Below are 16,583 nucleotides of genomic sequence, written 5' to 3'. Positions count from 1 at the left end.
ATTCAACTGTGTGGATCATAACAAATTATGGATAACATTGCAAAGAATGGGAATTCCAGAAGACTTAATTGTGCTCATGAGGAACCTGTACATAGATCAAGAAGCAGTCATTCAAACAGAACAAGGGGATCCTGCATGGTTTAAAATCAGGGAAGGTGTGCATCAGGGTTGTATTCTTTCATCATACTTATTCAATCTGTATGCTGAGCAAATAATCCAAGAAGCTGGGCTATATGAAGAAGAATGGAGCATTAAGATTCGTGGAAGACTCATTAACAACTTGCATTATGCAAATGACACAACCTTGCTTGCTGATAGTGAAGAGGACTTGAAGCACTTACTGATGAAGGTCAAAGACCACAGCTTTCAGTATGGATTATACGTCAACATAAAGAAAACAAAAATCCTCACAACTGGACCTATAAGCAACATCATGATAAATGGAGAAAAGGTTGAAATTGTCAAGGATTTCATTTTACTTGGACCCATAATCCACAGCCATGGAAGCAGCAGTCAAGAAATCAAAAGATGCATTGCATTGGGCAAATTGACTGCAAACACCTCTTTGAAGTGTTGAAAAGCAAAAATGTCACCCTGAAGACTCAGGTGTGCCTGACCCAAGCCAGGGTATTTTCAATCGCATCATATGCATTCAAAAGGTGGACAATGAATAAAGAAGACCGAAGAATTGATGCCTTTGAATTGTGTTGGCAAAGAATATTGACTATACCATGGACTGCCAAAAGAATGAGCAAATCTGTCTAGGAAGAAGTACAACCATATTGCTCCTTAGAAGCAAGGATGACGAGTCTACATCTTACATACTTTGGACATGTTGTCAGGAGAGATCAGCCCCTGGAGAACATCATGCTTGTAAAGTGCAGTGTCAACGAAAAAGAGGAAGACCCTCAAAATGGTGGATTGACACAGTGTCTGCAACAATGGGCTCAAGCATAACAACGTGAGGATGGCGCAGGACCGGGGAGTGTTTCCTTCTGTTGTACATAGGGTCGCTATGAGTAGAAACTGACTCGACAGCACCTAACAACAATAAAAACATTTCTCCTAAGGGCAGAAATTTAAAACTGTAGTTTGAATCAGTGACAAGATTTGATTCTTGATAAATGATATTCCCCTCCTATAAATTGCACAGAACTTTGTACCCTTCTAATAAAACATGTCTTGACCCATTTTATAATTTAGGCATTTTCATACTTGCCTTATTCTTCCCTACCAGGATATAAATTCTTGAAAATCTTGCTTTATTTATTCTTTTATCTCCTACACAGTGTCTTGCACATAGTAAATGTTCAAGAAATGTTTGATTTAATTTGGACTTGACTTAATTCAGTTTTTAAAAAGAGACTTTATCATGATTCTTGTGAGCATAAATTTCCATTTAAACTACTTATACAGTTACACTAATTTTCCTCCACAGTGTTTCGTGAAGAGGAAGGCTGCAATAAATATTTGCTAAATTGAATTAAAAAATGTTTAAAGTAATTTTGTTCAGTCGATTTTCAAACCAGTTTTTACAATGGCTATAAAAAAAAAAAAATACCCGGTACAAAAAAAAAAAATTTTTTTTTTTTTTTTTTTATACCCATTGCCGTCAAGTCAATTCTGACTCATAGTCAGACTTGTATAGAGACCCCATGGGATAGAGTAGAACTGCCCCATAGAGTTTCCAAAGAGCACCTGGGTGGATTTGAACTGCCAACTTTTTGGTTAGCAGCTATAGCACTTAACCACTACGCCACCAGGGTTATAAATTCTCATTTTGCTTAACCACCTACAATCAATCCTTTAGAAAGGAAATGAAAGGGCAACTGAGGAAATAAAAGCACAACCAGGAGGTTTTGAAAGATTTTCATAAATGTCACTTTTCTATCCCATGCATATCCGCCTTCTGTCAAATTAGAAATTTCCATCTTGGTCAAGCTAAGTAATCTCACCCAATTTATGCATTGATCTCCTTCCTTCTTTATCTACATACAAACATTTACCATACTTGCTTCAATATTTTATCTCATTCTTTTCCCCCTCCACTATCCTTTAAGTTCAATCCAATTATTCTTGATGAGGATAAAAAAAGGCATAATAAAATGTATAATTCCAAAAAGTGACAAAATCTAAAATATCAAAGTGACTTACTTCTGCAACCTCTGCCTAGAAATGCAGCGGATTTGTGTGGCAGACTGGGCTATGTGAAAAGTGGCCTGAGTATACTAACAATGGAGTGGAGTTTTCTTCATCGTGTAGATTAGCAGAAGGCATTCTCTTCTGTGGTCAGAGTCCCATGGTCCCCACAGCCCACAGGAGATGCTAAGGTATCTGTTTGTGAAGCCAGGAACCACATAGACTTAGATGTAGTGTCACAAGAGTTCCAAAGCTCAACATCTAGAAACTGCTGGAAACTCCAGGCTATTTCTCTGATTTCCCATACTTCTTTCCACTCTCCGTCTTACTTACTGGAACCTAATTCCTGCCACAAATACAGTAAATGCCACCTCTTCAAGGCTTCAGTATGATAATTACCTTAAATTTATGACTTATCTCATTCTGCCCTGCTGGACTGCTATCTTATCTTTAGATTTTGAACTCCTTGAGAATATGATTAGGCATGTTCAACTTTTCTCACTTCTCCCCTGCCGCCCCATAGTGGGCCCAGACATTCATAAAATGAAAATAAAGTTCTGTTACAGAACTTCTTTGATCTTAGGTTGCTCTGAGACCACTAATGCTGCTGAAGCACCCATTCTGATTTAAGGTTGTACACATAGACCACAATGCAGCGACTCCACATAGTCATTTAAGCACTGTTTATATGCCAGGAATATGTTCAAGTGTTTTTTATAAGGAGCAATATGATCAGAAATTCATGTATGTGGGAGATTAGTTTTTCTTATTGACAACTGTAGAGGTAAACAATCTAAAACTATAAACTTATGAAGTAATACCAAATATGTCCGAAAATACTTTATGTAACTTTATTTGGACCAAAGTGCCTTATTATAGAGGTAGTACTAGTACCAGTAATATTGGTAGTTATTGCTCAATTTGGCTTGAGACAGCAAGAGTATAGGCGCACTTCATATAAGGGCATATTTCAAATCAGGTTTCAGATTTATATAAAGCCAACGCCATTGGTATTCTCAACTTTGAGCTTCATGAACCTTTCATAGCACCCATGTGGGTCCCAACATTGCCCAGAGTTTGGCCAAGTTATTGCTGGAAATTTTTGACAGGAAAACTGGTAAGAATGTAATTGGCCTCTGGCTCTAAGAGATAAGGCAGAAGGCATTTACCAAATTATGTCTAGAGAGAGTGCTGAGAGCCAAAGCCAGAAAATGCTGTCCAAATGGGTTATGCAAGTAAGAAAGATGTGAGCATAGATTAGAATACCAGAGGATCACCAAACCAGGTGGGCAAGGTATAGAAATGGAACAACGCTGGACAGTAAGTGGCAGACTCTCTGGATGAAATCTGGTGATAGCTATCATTGCCTGATAATGGAAAACCTGGTGGAGTAGTGATTAAGTGCTACGGCTGCTAACCAAAGGGTTGGCAGTTCAAATCCACCAGGTGCTCCTTGGAAATTCTGTGGGGCAGTTCTACTCTGTCCTATAGGGTCGCTGTGAGTCGGAATCGACTCGACGGCACTGGGTTTGGTTTTTTGGTTTTACTGGATCTCACGTGTTAAGAATGATCTGATTCATTTAAAGAGTCTGGGATGGAACAGACACTAAGCTTCGTATGTTGGTCAACAAAATCCCAGGGATACTGTGTCTTTAGTTCAATCAGTTCCTGTCAAAAGGGGACAAACTGACAGTCCAGTCATATCAAGGGGTACACCACTGGTTTTAAGCAATTTGATTATCATGTTCTTTGGTGTAGTTTTCTTCATGTTTCTTGTGCTTGGGGTTCATGGAACTTCTTTGACCTATGGGTTTATAGTTTTTAGCAAATTTGGAAATTTTCAGCAATTATCTCTTTAAGTATTTTTTCTGTTTCCTCTCTCTCTCCTCTCCTTCAGGGACTCCAAATTACACATATATATTTAGTCTACCTGAAGTTGTATCACAGCTTACTGATGCTCTTTTTGTTTTCTTTTTTCAGTTTTTTCTTCCCTATATTTCATTTTAGATACTTTCCATTGTTATGTCTTCAGGTTCACTAATCTTTTCTTCGGCAATATCAAATCTGCTGTCAGTCCCATGCTATGTATTTTTAATTTCAGACATTGTAGTTTACATCTAGAATTTTGATGTGGGTACTTTTATATCTTTTCTGTATCTATTAACACGCTCGATCTTCTTAATCAAGGCCTGAAATACCCTCCTGCCTGAAACAACTAAAAAACAAAACAGAAAAAATGTATGCTAAAACCTCCTTTGTTTCTCCTCTCTCAAGAACCACTGTCCTGCATTGCTGATATCCAGTGTCTGAAAACTGTTGTTTCATATGCTGTTTCTATCTTGTTTTTTAGTTGTTTCAAGCAGGAGGGTATTCCAGTCCCTATTACTTCATCTCGCCAGAAACAGGACTTGTAAGGTCAATAGAATCACCAATAATTGAATAGACTGCATCCGAGTTTCTCCACATTCTGAGGTTTATATGGCATTACAATTGCAAAGAAAAATATTTAAGCACTATGACAGAGATAACGAGCTGTCCACCAAAATTTGCTCCCCCTCCAGATAATGGAATTGTCCTTGGGAAGTGGCTGCTCAGCTCCCTTACATCTTGAATATAGGTGTCGCCATACACTTAGTTTTTACCAATAAAATGTGAGTGGAAGTGAGGTATGCCATTTCTAAGACAAGGCTTTTAAGAAGCAGGTATGCCTTTTTCAGACTCTCTTCCCTTCTCCTGACTCAATGGTGAGGATCATAAGACCCCTGGAAATGGCGACACCAAAATATGGAAGGAATTTCAGTCCCTGGATCATGGCATGGAGGGAGGCTGTTCTTATTGTCTTTAATTTATAAATAACACTTTTATTATGTATTGTACTTTGTTCTTATTTCAAAATTTAGCATTATTATGCATAAATGGAGATAAACAAAGAAAATGCTGAATTGTCAAAGATTTCATTTTATTTGGATCCATAATCAAAACCCATGAAAGCAGTAGTCAAGAAATCAAACGATGTATTACATTGGGCATATCTGGTGCAAAAGGCCTCTTTAAAGTATGGAAAAGCAAAGATGTCACTTTGAGGACTAAGGTGCACCTGACCCAAGCCATGGTATTTTCAACTGCCTCATATGCATGTGAAAGCTGGACATTGAATAATGGAAGACTGAAGAAGATTTCACGCCTTTGAATTATGGTGTTGGTGAAGAATACTGAATATATCATGGACTGCTGGAAGAATGAAGAAATCTGTCTTGGAAGAAGTACAGCCAGAATGCTCATTACAAGTGAAGATGGTGAAACTTCGTCTCACATATTTTGGATATGTTATCAGCAGGGACGATTCCCTGGAGAAGGACATCATGCTTGGTAAAATAGAGGGTCAGCAAAAAAGAGGAAGACCCTCAATGAGATGGACTGACACAGTGACTGCAACAATAGGCTCAAGCAAAACAATTGTGAGAATGGCGCAGGATCAGATAGCGTTTCGTTCTGTTGTACCAGAGGGCCACTATGAGTTGAAACCGACTCAGCAGCAACTAACAACAATGCATAAGTAATAATCAAAGGAATTATTTCCCCAGTTATCTGGTATCATTATCTATGTAAATATTCCAAGTAACTTATACATATTTTTTAAATTAAACATTTTTTAAAATGTTGGAATCATTTTGCACAAAAGGCCTCTAAAATGCATTAAGTATTTTTCTTTCTCTTTCTTATGCACAGAACATACTTTAACATTTTTCTGGCTCAGGCTCTGATAGATAGCATCTGTTATGGTACTGGTCCATGACACTGAGATGCCCAGACACTAAATGATTCCAGATGCTTTGCTTTTCTGTCATTTTCTGTCCTGCTCTTTTGCTTTATCCATAACTAGCTACCACTCCTTTTTCTTGGTATAGTTTTGCATATTAATATCCCTATTAATAAAAAAAAATAGGCTCCATTAATATGCCCAGGACATAACAATAGTTACCAGTTACTGCATGCCTCCTTTCAAATGTAAGTCCCCCAGTCAGAGTAACTCTGCAGGCCTGAAGAGGGAATATGTGCATAAGAGACTGTCTTATGGAGTCTGTGCCCTGAGTTGTAGGGTCATAGTCCTGTCCCTACCTTCACCGTTAGGCACTGAATCAGTATCCACCACAAGGAAAACTGCAGTGCCTGATCATTTACTTTGTGCTGGGAAAAGGTGCCTCTGTTAAGCAGCAGCACCATGGAAGTAGGTCATCACAAGCAGAGAACAGCAACAATATGATACAGAGATGCCACAGCTACATCTAGGGTTGGCCTCTGCCTGCGTCAGCATCTCCCTTCAGGCCTGAGATATTGCTGAACCAGCTAGTGGCCTTTGGGCTCCGAGGATTCTTCTCTCCTCTGACCTTGACTGCCTCTCTCTGTCAGGCTCTGTTTGTATTCAACTCCTGTCCTTTAGTGCTTCATAAGAGCAGACAACAGATATACAGAACTCCAATAGACCATAGGAGAGGTCAGATGGACACAGAAACCAGATAAACACAGAAAAGGGATGTATGGTCACTAAAACAAAAGATAATTAAATCTTGGTTGACAAATACAATGAGGAAGATCAAGGACAGAGCCAATACTTAAAGGGCAAACAAAGGAAGCGAGGTCTACGAAAAGACTGAGAAGGAATCATCAGATTGGTGAGGGGTGAATCTGGAGACAGCTGAGTTCCAGCAGCTGAGGGAGAAAGGATTTCAACAAAGGGGGTGATATCAACAGTATTCAACTAAAATAATTTATGCCTACCAGATTCTGAGGAGTCCCTGGGTGGTGCAAATGGTTAAACACTCAACTACTAGCTGAAAAGTTGGAGGTTCAAACCCACCCATAGCCACCTTGGAAGACAGGCCTGGGGATCTGTTTCCAAAAGGTCACAGCCTTGAAAACCCTGTAGAGAAACTGTACCCTGCACACGTGGGGCCGCCAAGAGTTGGAATCAACTGCAACTAACAACAACTGGATTCTGAAACCTCATCAGTCTTTTTGCACTTTGCTCAGGAAACTCTGGCAGCCAGGCCAGGAGATTAGAAGAGTTGTCTCTGCTAAATCTAATCAATTTAAAAGGAAATCTCTGAAGATAACATTAGAGGTCTCTCAAGGAAGTGGCCTAGCCAGATCATCCCTGAGATGCTCAGAATGGATTAGGTCCACTCAGTTCAGAGCTTCCAATCCAGTTTTGTTTGTCTGTTTAAAGTCAACTACATCAATATATAATTTACATAAATAAATATACTCATTTTGAGTGCACAGCTCAGTGAGTTTTGACAAATATATACAACCATGTAGCCACCATCCGATCAAGGTATAGAATATTTCCATCAACCCAAAAAGTGTCCTCACTTTCCTTTGTAATCAACACCTCTCTCCTCCAGGCAACTACTTGTGTACTTTCTGTGACTATAGATTAGTTTTGTCTGTTCTAGAATTTCATAAAAATAGAATTGTATAGTATGTACTCTTCTGTGTCTGACTTCTTTCACTCAGATCAAAGTTTTCATCCCAAGCATTCCATAAAAATACTCAATCATAAAGAAAAGTCGAAAGAACTGTACATTGTATGATTTTGAGGTTGTATGTCAACTTGTCTGGGTTATGATTCTCGGTGGTTTAGCAGTTATGACGTAGTTTGACAGCCATATAATGATGTAAATATCTCCATGATGAAATCTGATATAATGTGATCTCCTCCATGATGGGATCTGCATCCAATATAGGTGGGCTTCCTGGCAAGGCTTGCAGGCTTTTGCTCGCTCTGGATCCTGCAGCTGGCTCCTGTTCATCTGACCTCTGGTTCTTGGAACTTGAGCTAGCAGCTTACCTGATGATCTTGTGATGTGTCGGCCTCTGCAGCCTGTGAACCAGAGGCTTGTTGTCTTATCTGTCGATCTTGGGTTTGCCAGCCCCTGCAGCTACATGAATCAGGAGAAGCCTCCAGCCTACCCATGGACTTGGGACTTGCTGGCCTCTACAACTGCATAAGCCATTTCCTTGATATAAATCTGTGTATGTGTGTGGGTATGTATATACATATATATAGATGCTTCACTGGTTTTGCTTCTCTAGAGAATCCAGCCTAAGACACACTGAATACTCATATTCCCACCACTAGATTCTATCATTAGATTAAACTACACTCGCTTTAACACATCCATTTCTCCATCAATCAATCCATCTTATTTTTTTATGTATTCCAAAGACATAAAAAAATCAGTATACTTCCCCCTAAATACTTCAGCATGTGCATCAGGCACAATCATCTAGATTGTTGCATGAATCAGTAGCTTTCACTTTCTTATTACTGAGCAGTATTCCATTGTATAGATATACCACAATGGTTTCTCAATTTGCCCATTCATGGATATTTAAGTTATTCCCAGATTTTGGTTATTATGAGTAAAACTGCTATGAACATTCATATACAAGTCTTTATGTGGCTATATGCTTTCCTTCTCTTGAGTAAATACTTAGGACAGCATTTGCTGGGTCATATGACAAGTAAAACTTCATAATTAACTGCTAAATTGCTTTCCAAGTTGTATCATTTTACATTCCTGCAAGCACTGCATGAGAGTTGCAGTCATTCTACATTCTCACTGATAGTTTTTATTATCAGTTCTTTTGATTTTAGCCATTCTGGTGGGCTTTTAATTTGCATTTCTCTGATGACTAATTATGTTGAGCACATTTTCAAGTACTTATCGGTCATTTGTATATTCTATTTTGTGAAGCTCCTGTTCAAATCCTTTGCCAGTTTTTAAATAGGTCATTTGTTTTATTATTTCATCTTAAAAGTTCTTTACATATTCAAGCTTTACGTCCACTGTGAGATAGCCATTGGAAATACTTTCCATAGTCCATGGCTTGCCTTTTCATTTTCTTAAGGGTAGCTTCTGAAGAACAGAATTTTTTTTTTATTTTGATGAAGATCAATTTATAGGGTTTTTTTTTTTATGCTCAGTGCTTTTTTGTGATCTAAGAATTCATTGCTTATCCCCAAGGTTGTGAATATTTTCTTCTGCAAGTTTTATGATATACAGCAATGAACATCAACTACATATATCGATACACAACACAATAAACCTCATGGATATAATGTTGAGAAAATGAAGGAAGACACAAAAAAATACAATTTCCTTTCGTTCATGTAAAGTTCAAAAACAGTCAAAACTAAGCTATGTTTTTTAGAGATGTATGCAAAAGTGGTAACACTATGAAGAAAGTCAAGGACATCGTTATCTTCGAAGTTAGCGTTTGATTACCTCTGGGGAGAGGAGGTGGCTTATGATCAGAGATGGGCACTGTAAGAATGGCATGGGGGCGGTATCTGACATCCTCTAACTTCACAAGGGGGGAGAAGAATCTAGATCAACAGCCCAAGGCTGATTCCTATGAGGCAGAGGTCAGACATACCTCTTCTCTCCGACTGTTATACCAGTTCTGACACCAACCTTCCCTCCCATAGCATTCTCTACTTCTCTGCTGAGTTCGATAATTCATTCAATGGCCACACAGAACTCACAGACCATACTCACAGTTATGAGTATGGTGTTTATTAGGGAAGTAACAGGTTACAATTCAGGTTCAGGCATGCTCAGGATACAGTTCTTCAATCAGGTCAGCCTCTTCTCAGCCATGCTACAGGCAGGCCTCTCTGGCCCTCAGCCCCTTAGTCCCTTGGGATTCTTGGGTTGGCCTGGTCTCTGCCCTGCTCGGGCAAGTGTTACTCTTTAAGCTCTGCCAATAAGTGCCTGGAGGCACCCCACTGCCAGTAAGCCTTGGCCTGAAGGGACTCAGCTCTTTTGCTCCGGGTTGGTGAGCTTAGCTCCACTGCCAAGTTCTGGAGGCATCTCACTCCACCAGGAAGCCTCATGTCTGAAGGCACTCAGCTGTCTTGCTCCAAGGGTCGACATGCCCACTATAACCCAAACTGCATTGCTCTGTGAGTCAGGAAACCCACAGTGCTGTCTCCTGCCGCTTTCCTGGTTCTTTTGCCTCTTCTGCTGTTTCTTGCCATCTCTAATCATCTCCGGCATTACAACCCTCTCTCTCTCTGTCTCCTGGGCCTAGGAGGTCTCAGCACTGGGATCCTGGGTCCAAAAGACATACTCCATTCCTAGCTCTTCTTTCTGCTGGTAATGAGGTCCCTCCTTTCTGAGATAGGGTTAACTGTGCTGGCGGAACAAAAAAGTTGTTGAAAGATTGCCACCTAGAAGTTGGGTAAACAGGAACCACACCCTATCAACATGAGATAAGATTGAAATAACCCTTGAATTATTATCTCCTTCTTAGTGTTTTTCTAGTCCTTTCCCCTTTACAGGCTCTGCATGGGCAGAAGAACAAAGTGTGACTGTTATTTAACCTTCTTTAGCCCTCTGAAGATGGCAATGTAGTGCTGAAGATCAGTGGGCTTGCACTATATCCCATAATAAGTGATACCAAGGGCTGCTGAGAGGACTCCGTCTTGAATATCAGTGGGTTCCATCTTGGATTCCAGGTGCACGTGCACCCTAATTAGCATGCACCACCATTCTGAGAAGTACTCACCCCTTGAAAGAAGCCCACTAAATAATCATTACTCTGTTGTCTCCACTGAACCCATATAAGTCCTAGCCTTGCCTCCCGTTTTTAGTCAGGCTTTTGGAGAGGCTTAGTTCCCCGCTGACTCCTTTTGCTTGATTCAAGCAAAATAAAGGTTGCTGAAGATAAAGCTTGTCTTTTGTGTGTGTTCTTACTCGGGAAAAGACAGGACCCTTTGTGTCAGGTTGGGGACTGGTAACATTTCCACTTCTGGAATGGATTATTTTAAGCTTAGCAGGATGGCAAAACTGACCAATCCCTTCATTAGCGTTCCAAACAACTAATATGCATGGTCCCACCCCTACAAGGATGCCATGCACATTATTTTCATTGTTAGCAAGCTATTCAATTGCCTTGGTGGGCCACAAGTACCTCATTTGCATATTCTCACCAGGTCGTTTGGTGGGAGTTAAAAAAAGCTATGGCCAGAAGGGCTTGTTAAGTAGTTCACTGCAATACAGGCACACTTGGGGGCCTCAGATGCTTCTATTTTATGTCCTAGGTGATCTTTACACGGATATTTGATTTATAATTCTTCGTTGAAGTATATATTTATGTTTTATGAAATTTTTGGATATCTCATTTTCACAATTTTTAAAAAAGATCTAGGGAAACCAAACTTCATCATGAGGCATTGGTGAGTCTCACCTTTCATGCGAGAGACACAGGTTTGATCTATGGCTCATGCACTTCATGTGCAACCATCACCCATTTGCCAGTGGTAGATTGCATGTTGCTATGGGTGCTAAACAGGTTTCAGTGAAGCTTCCATACTAAGACAGACTAGGAAGAAAGGCCTGGTGATCTACTTCCCAAAAATCAGTCAATGAAAACCTTACGGATCACAATGGTCTGATACTCAATGGGATGGTGCAGGATTGCGCAGTACTTCATTTCATTGTACATGAGGTCATCATAAACTGGAGGCCAATTCGATAGCAGCTAAAAACAACATTGTGCTTATGTAAGAGAATATCTTTGTGTAATATTCTACTAGTGCCTGAAGTTTTCTGACTTCAGAAGAAGGAGAGAGGATCATCATCACTCCAAAGCTGATTCCTATGAGGTAAAGGTCAGACATACCTCCACTCTCCAACCTTTTTACCAATTCTGACACCAGTGATCCTCTCCACGGCACTTTCTACTTCTCTGCTGAGTTTGATAATTCATTGCAATGGCCACAAAGAACACACAGACAATATTTACAGTTAAGTGGTTTATTAAGGAAGTATCAGGGTACATCTCAGGATCAGGATCAATACACTGTAACTCAGGATCAGGATCAGGAGGCATGTAGGCAAAGTCTGGAAGACTCTCCTGAAGTGGAGAGCACATCCCCCCCCTTCTTCAACACAGGACAGCTCTCTCAGCTTTTATTGGCCTTGCAAGCAAGCAGGCCCTTGTCTCTTCAGTGCACATCCCCTCTCAACCATGCAGGCCTTCTCTCAGTCCCTTCAGGACGGGCCTCCTGTTGGCTCTGCACACCCACTCTCAGTTGTGCAGGACTCCTTTCAGCTTCCCCAGGACAGGGTTCCTCTTGGCCATACACACCCCTCTCAGCCTTGCAGGCCTCTTCTCAGCCCCCTCTGGACAGGCCTTCTCTTGGCTTTGCATGCTTACTCTCAGCCATGCAGGCTCTCTGCTGCCAGTCTCTTCACCGCTAAGTGAACCAGCTCATAGCCAGTGTAGCAGCTTGCTCAGCTCTCTTAGCTGCTACCCTAGCAGCAAGTTTCTACCATCACCACTGATTCTGCCACAGGGCCCCTTCTGGGCCTATTGCCACTGGCTCTGCTGCAGGGTTTCTTCCATACTCCTCCCTGTCTTCAGTGTTACAGCCCTTGGCCTGTGTTACAGCTCTTTTAGGAAGTTCCTTGCCTTCTCTCTCCCTGCTTCTTCTCTCTTTTTGCCTCTCTTTTCTTGCCTTTTTCCTTTCTGAAACCTCTGTGGGGTTGGTTGCTTATATAAAAAAACTCCTTGTCAGTTTCAAGGCATGACCCTCTTAGCAGGGTCACAAACTGACCAATCCTCTCGTGGACCATAATAACTTCATGTGCATAGTATATTGACCAACCCCACAAGGTGCATACCAGTCACAGGGCAGGCTGCATCCCAGGACCAGACAAAAAATATCAAACCTGTCAATACTACTCAAACTGATCTGTAGATAATATGCAATCCCAGTCCAGATGCAAACATTAGTTACTGAAATAGAAAAATATAACACCAATTTTATATGGAAAAGAAAGAGCCCCTGAATAGCCAAAGCAATATTGAAGAAGAAGAACAAGTAGGAGGTCTCACACTCTCCAATTTCAAATATACTACATAGCCACAGTAATCAAAACAGCCTGGTACTGGTTCAAAGACAGACACATGGACCAATGGAACAGAATTGAGGACTCAGAAGTAAAGCTATTAATCTATGGGCTGCTGATTTTTGACAAGGGGTCAAAATCCATTCAATGGGGAAGAAACAGTTTCTTTAACAAATGGTGCTCGCAAAACTGAATAGCCATTTTTGGAAAACTGAAATAGGATGCTTACCTAACACCATACACAAAAACTACCTCAAAATGAATCTAAAACCTAGAAGTTAAATCTAACCTATAAAGTTCCTAGAAGATAATACAGAGACAAAACTATGGGACCTAATTTTTTTCGGTAATACAATACCAAACATAACTATTAATGCATGAGCAACAGAAGACAAATTAGATAACTGAGGCCTCCTAAAAATTAAATAATTATGCTCATCAAAAGACTTTATCAGAGAGGCAGGACCGAGATGGCGAAATGGCCAGATGCTTCCAGCGATCCCTCTGACAACAAAGACCCGAAAAACAAGTGAAACAATTATATTTATGACAAGCTAGGGGCTCTGATCATCAAAAGCAAAGTTAGAAAATGGACTGAGTGGCAGGAGGAGGGAGAGTTGGTTCAGAAGTGGAGGGAGTTACTGGACCTGAATTGTTGGGATCCCTCAGACACCATTCCTGGGAGCTGCTGTGGCGAGCAGGCAGTAGTGATCAGCCACAGTTACCTCAGGGAGAAGCAGCCAGGAGCACAGCTGACTCACACCTCCGGACCCAGAAAAGAACGGTGCTGTCAGCGAAAGCTAAGTACTTGCATATATTTTACCATGCCCCCTGCTCCCAAGCTGGCTTCAGTGGCTGTTGATTTCCCCGGGCCTGAGATAGGCACATTTCAGTGCCCTGAACCATGCTTCCAGACTTGGAGAAGGAATAAATTCACAACAGGGGGAAAAGATAATTTGCCAGCTCCACTAGCCGGGGGAGCTCAGGATAGAAGCAGCTCCTGTCCAGGCATAAATGGTCAGTGGACTTTGAATAACTTTCCCCCCTGCATGGACCCGTGTGGGCCTATTTCAGGAGAATAGGTCCTTGCTGGCAGAGTGCAACTGTTTAAGCTGTGTGGTGAAGAGGTTGGTGTTTAAGGTTTGACACCAGTTTGCCTATTAAACAGGGTCCTCACCAGCCCACATCAGGGGCCTAAGGACTGTTGGATCCAATCAGGTCGCCCAAACACCTGCAACAGGGGTCCAAGGATAACTGGTACCTCCAGTCCTTACAACCACAAGCATTGGGTGCCCCTGGTATGTCTTCATAACTCACCCACCTGTATGCTCTAGGGAACAAGGACACTCTTTCCTCAGAGACACGTGGGGGATGGTTCTTAGCCCCCTGCCTTGTTGAGAGTGTGACCCCCAGCTGCAACTGGATACTGGTACCTATGCCAAATACCCCTGCCCCTCTAAGGCTGTAAGACAGAGCCTGTACCACACACTTGGTGACTAGCTACCTGGACACCTGAGCTGAATCCACATAAGAAAAGCGAATGGACCCATAAGCTCATATACATGGTAACAGCTCTAGCCATCTGGTGACAGGACGTCAGAGCTCCAAAGGTGAAAATAATCATGCTAGCTCACTCAAGCAACCCATGTGGGCATACCAAATAAAACAAAGCAAGAAACTGGGATACAGTAAGCAAACATAAAATAAACTAATACAATAACTTATAGATGGCTTGGAGACAACAGTCAATATTAAATCACATAAAGAAACAAAACATGATTGCTTCAACAAGCTCTCAAAACAGAGTATCAAAGGATCTTCTGGATGAAGGATCAAATGATCTTCTGGATGAAGGTAACTTCCTGGGATTACCAGATACAGAATTCAAAAGATTAATATACAGAACTCTTCAAGACATAAGGAAGGAGATCAGGCAATATGCAGAACAAGCCAAGGAACACACGGATAAAACAGCTGGAGAAACTAAAAAGGTTATTCAAAAACATGATGAAAAATTTAATAAGCTGCAAGAATCCATAGAGAGACAGCAATCAGAAATTCAGAAGATTAACAATAAAATTACAGAAGTAGACAACTCAATAGAAAATCAGAGGAGCACAATCGAACAAGTGGAAGGAAGAATTGGTGACCTCGAAGATAAAGCACTTGGCACCAATATATTTGAAGAAAAATCAGATAAAAGAATTTTAAAAAATGAAGACACCTTAATAATCATGTGGGACTCTATCAAAAGAAATAACCTACGAGTGATTGGAGTACCAGAACAGGGAGGGATAACAGAAAATACAGAGAGAATTCTTGAAGATTTATTGGCAGAAAGCTCCCCAGATATCGTGAAGGATGAGAAGATATCAATCCAAGGTGCTAATCAAACTCCACATAAGGTAGATTTTAAAAGAAAGTCACCTAGAAATATTAAATCAAACTTGCCAAAACCAAAGATAAAGAGAGAATTTTAAGAGCACCTAGGGATAAACGAAAAGTCAGCTACAAAGGAGAGTCAATAAGAATAAGCTCAGACTACTCGGCAGAAACCCTGCAGACAAGAAGGCAATGGGGTGACGTATATAAAGAATTCAGGGGAAAAAAATTGCCAGCCAAGAACCATATATCCAGCAAAACCATCTCTCAAATATGAAGGTGAAATGAGAAACTCTCCAGATAAACAGAAGTTTAGGGAATTCGTAAAAACCAAACCAAAACTTCAAGGAATACTAAAGGGAGTTCTTTGGTTAGAAAATCAATAATATCGGGTATCGACCCAAGACTGGAACACTGGACAGAGTAATCAGATGTCAACCCAGACAGGAAAATTACAAAAATAAATAATAATAAAAAAAAACCTCAAAACAGGGAAACAATGATGTCATTATGTAAAAGAAGGCAACATTAAAATAATAAAGACAGACTAAGAAATGTAGTCATAGATCTTTCATATGGAGAGGAAGACAAGATGATATAAAGAAATAAAAGGTAGGTTTAAGCTTAGAAAAATAGGGGTAAATATTAAGGTAACCACAAAGGATGCTAACTATCCTACACATCAAAATAAAATACAAGAAAAAATGGGGACTCAGCAGAAACAAAATCAACGACAATGAAGAAAAGACAATATATAAGGATAAACCACTCAGCACAAAAAATTAAATGGGAAAAAGAAACTGTCAACAACACACAAAAAAAAAGGCATCAAAATGACAGCATTAAACTCATATCTGTCCATAATTATGCTGAATAAATGGGCTAAATGGACCAATAAAGAGACAGTTACAGAATGGATAAAAAAAACCTCAATCCGTGTATATGCTGCCTACAAGAAACACCCTTTAGACTTAGAGACACAAACAAACTAAAGCTCAAAGGATAGAAACATTATATCCAGCAAACAACAATCAAAAAAGAGCAGGAGTGACAATGTTAATTTCTGACGAAATAGACTTTAAAGTTAAATCCACCAGAAAGGATAAGGAATGATACTATATAATGATTAAAGGGACA

Source organism: Loxodonta africana, chromosome 6 (assembly GCF_030014295.1).
Source record: "Loxodonta africana isolate mLoxAfr1 chromosome 6, mLoxAfr1.hap2, whole genome shotgun sequence".
Taxonomy (NCBI): Eukaryota; Metazoa; Chordata; class Mammalia; order Proboscidea; family Elephantidae; genus Loxodonta; species Loxodonta africana.
Note: the sequence above shows the minus strand (reverse complement) of the source record.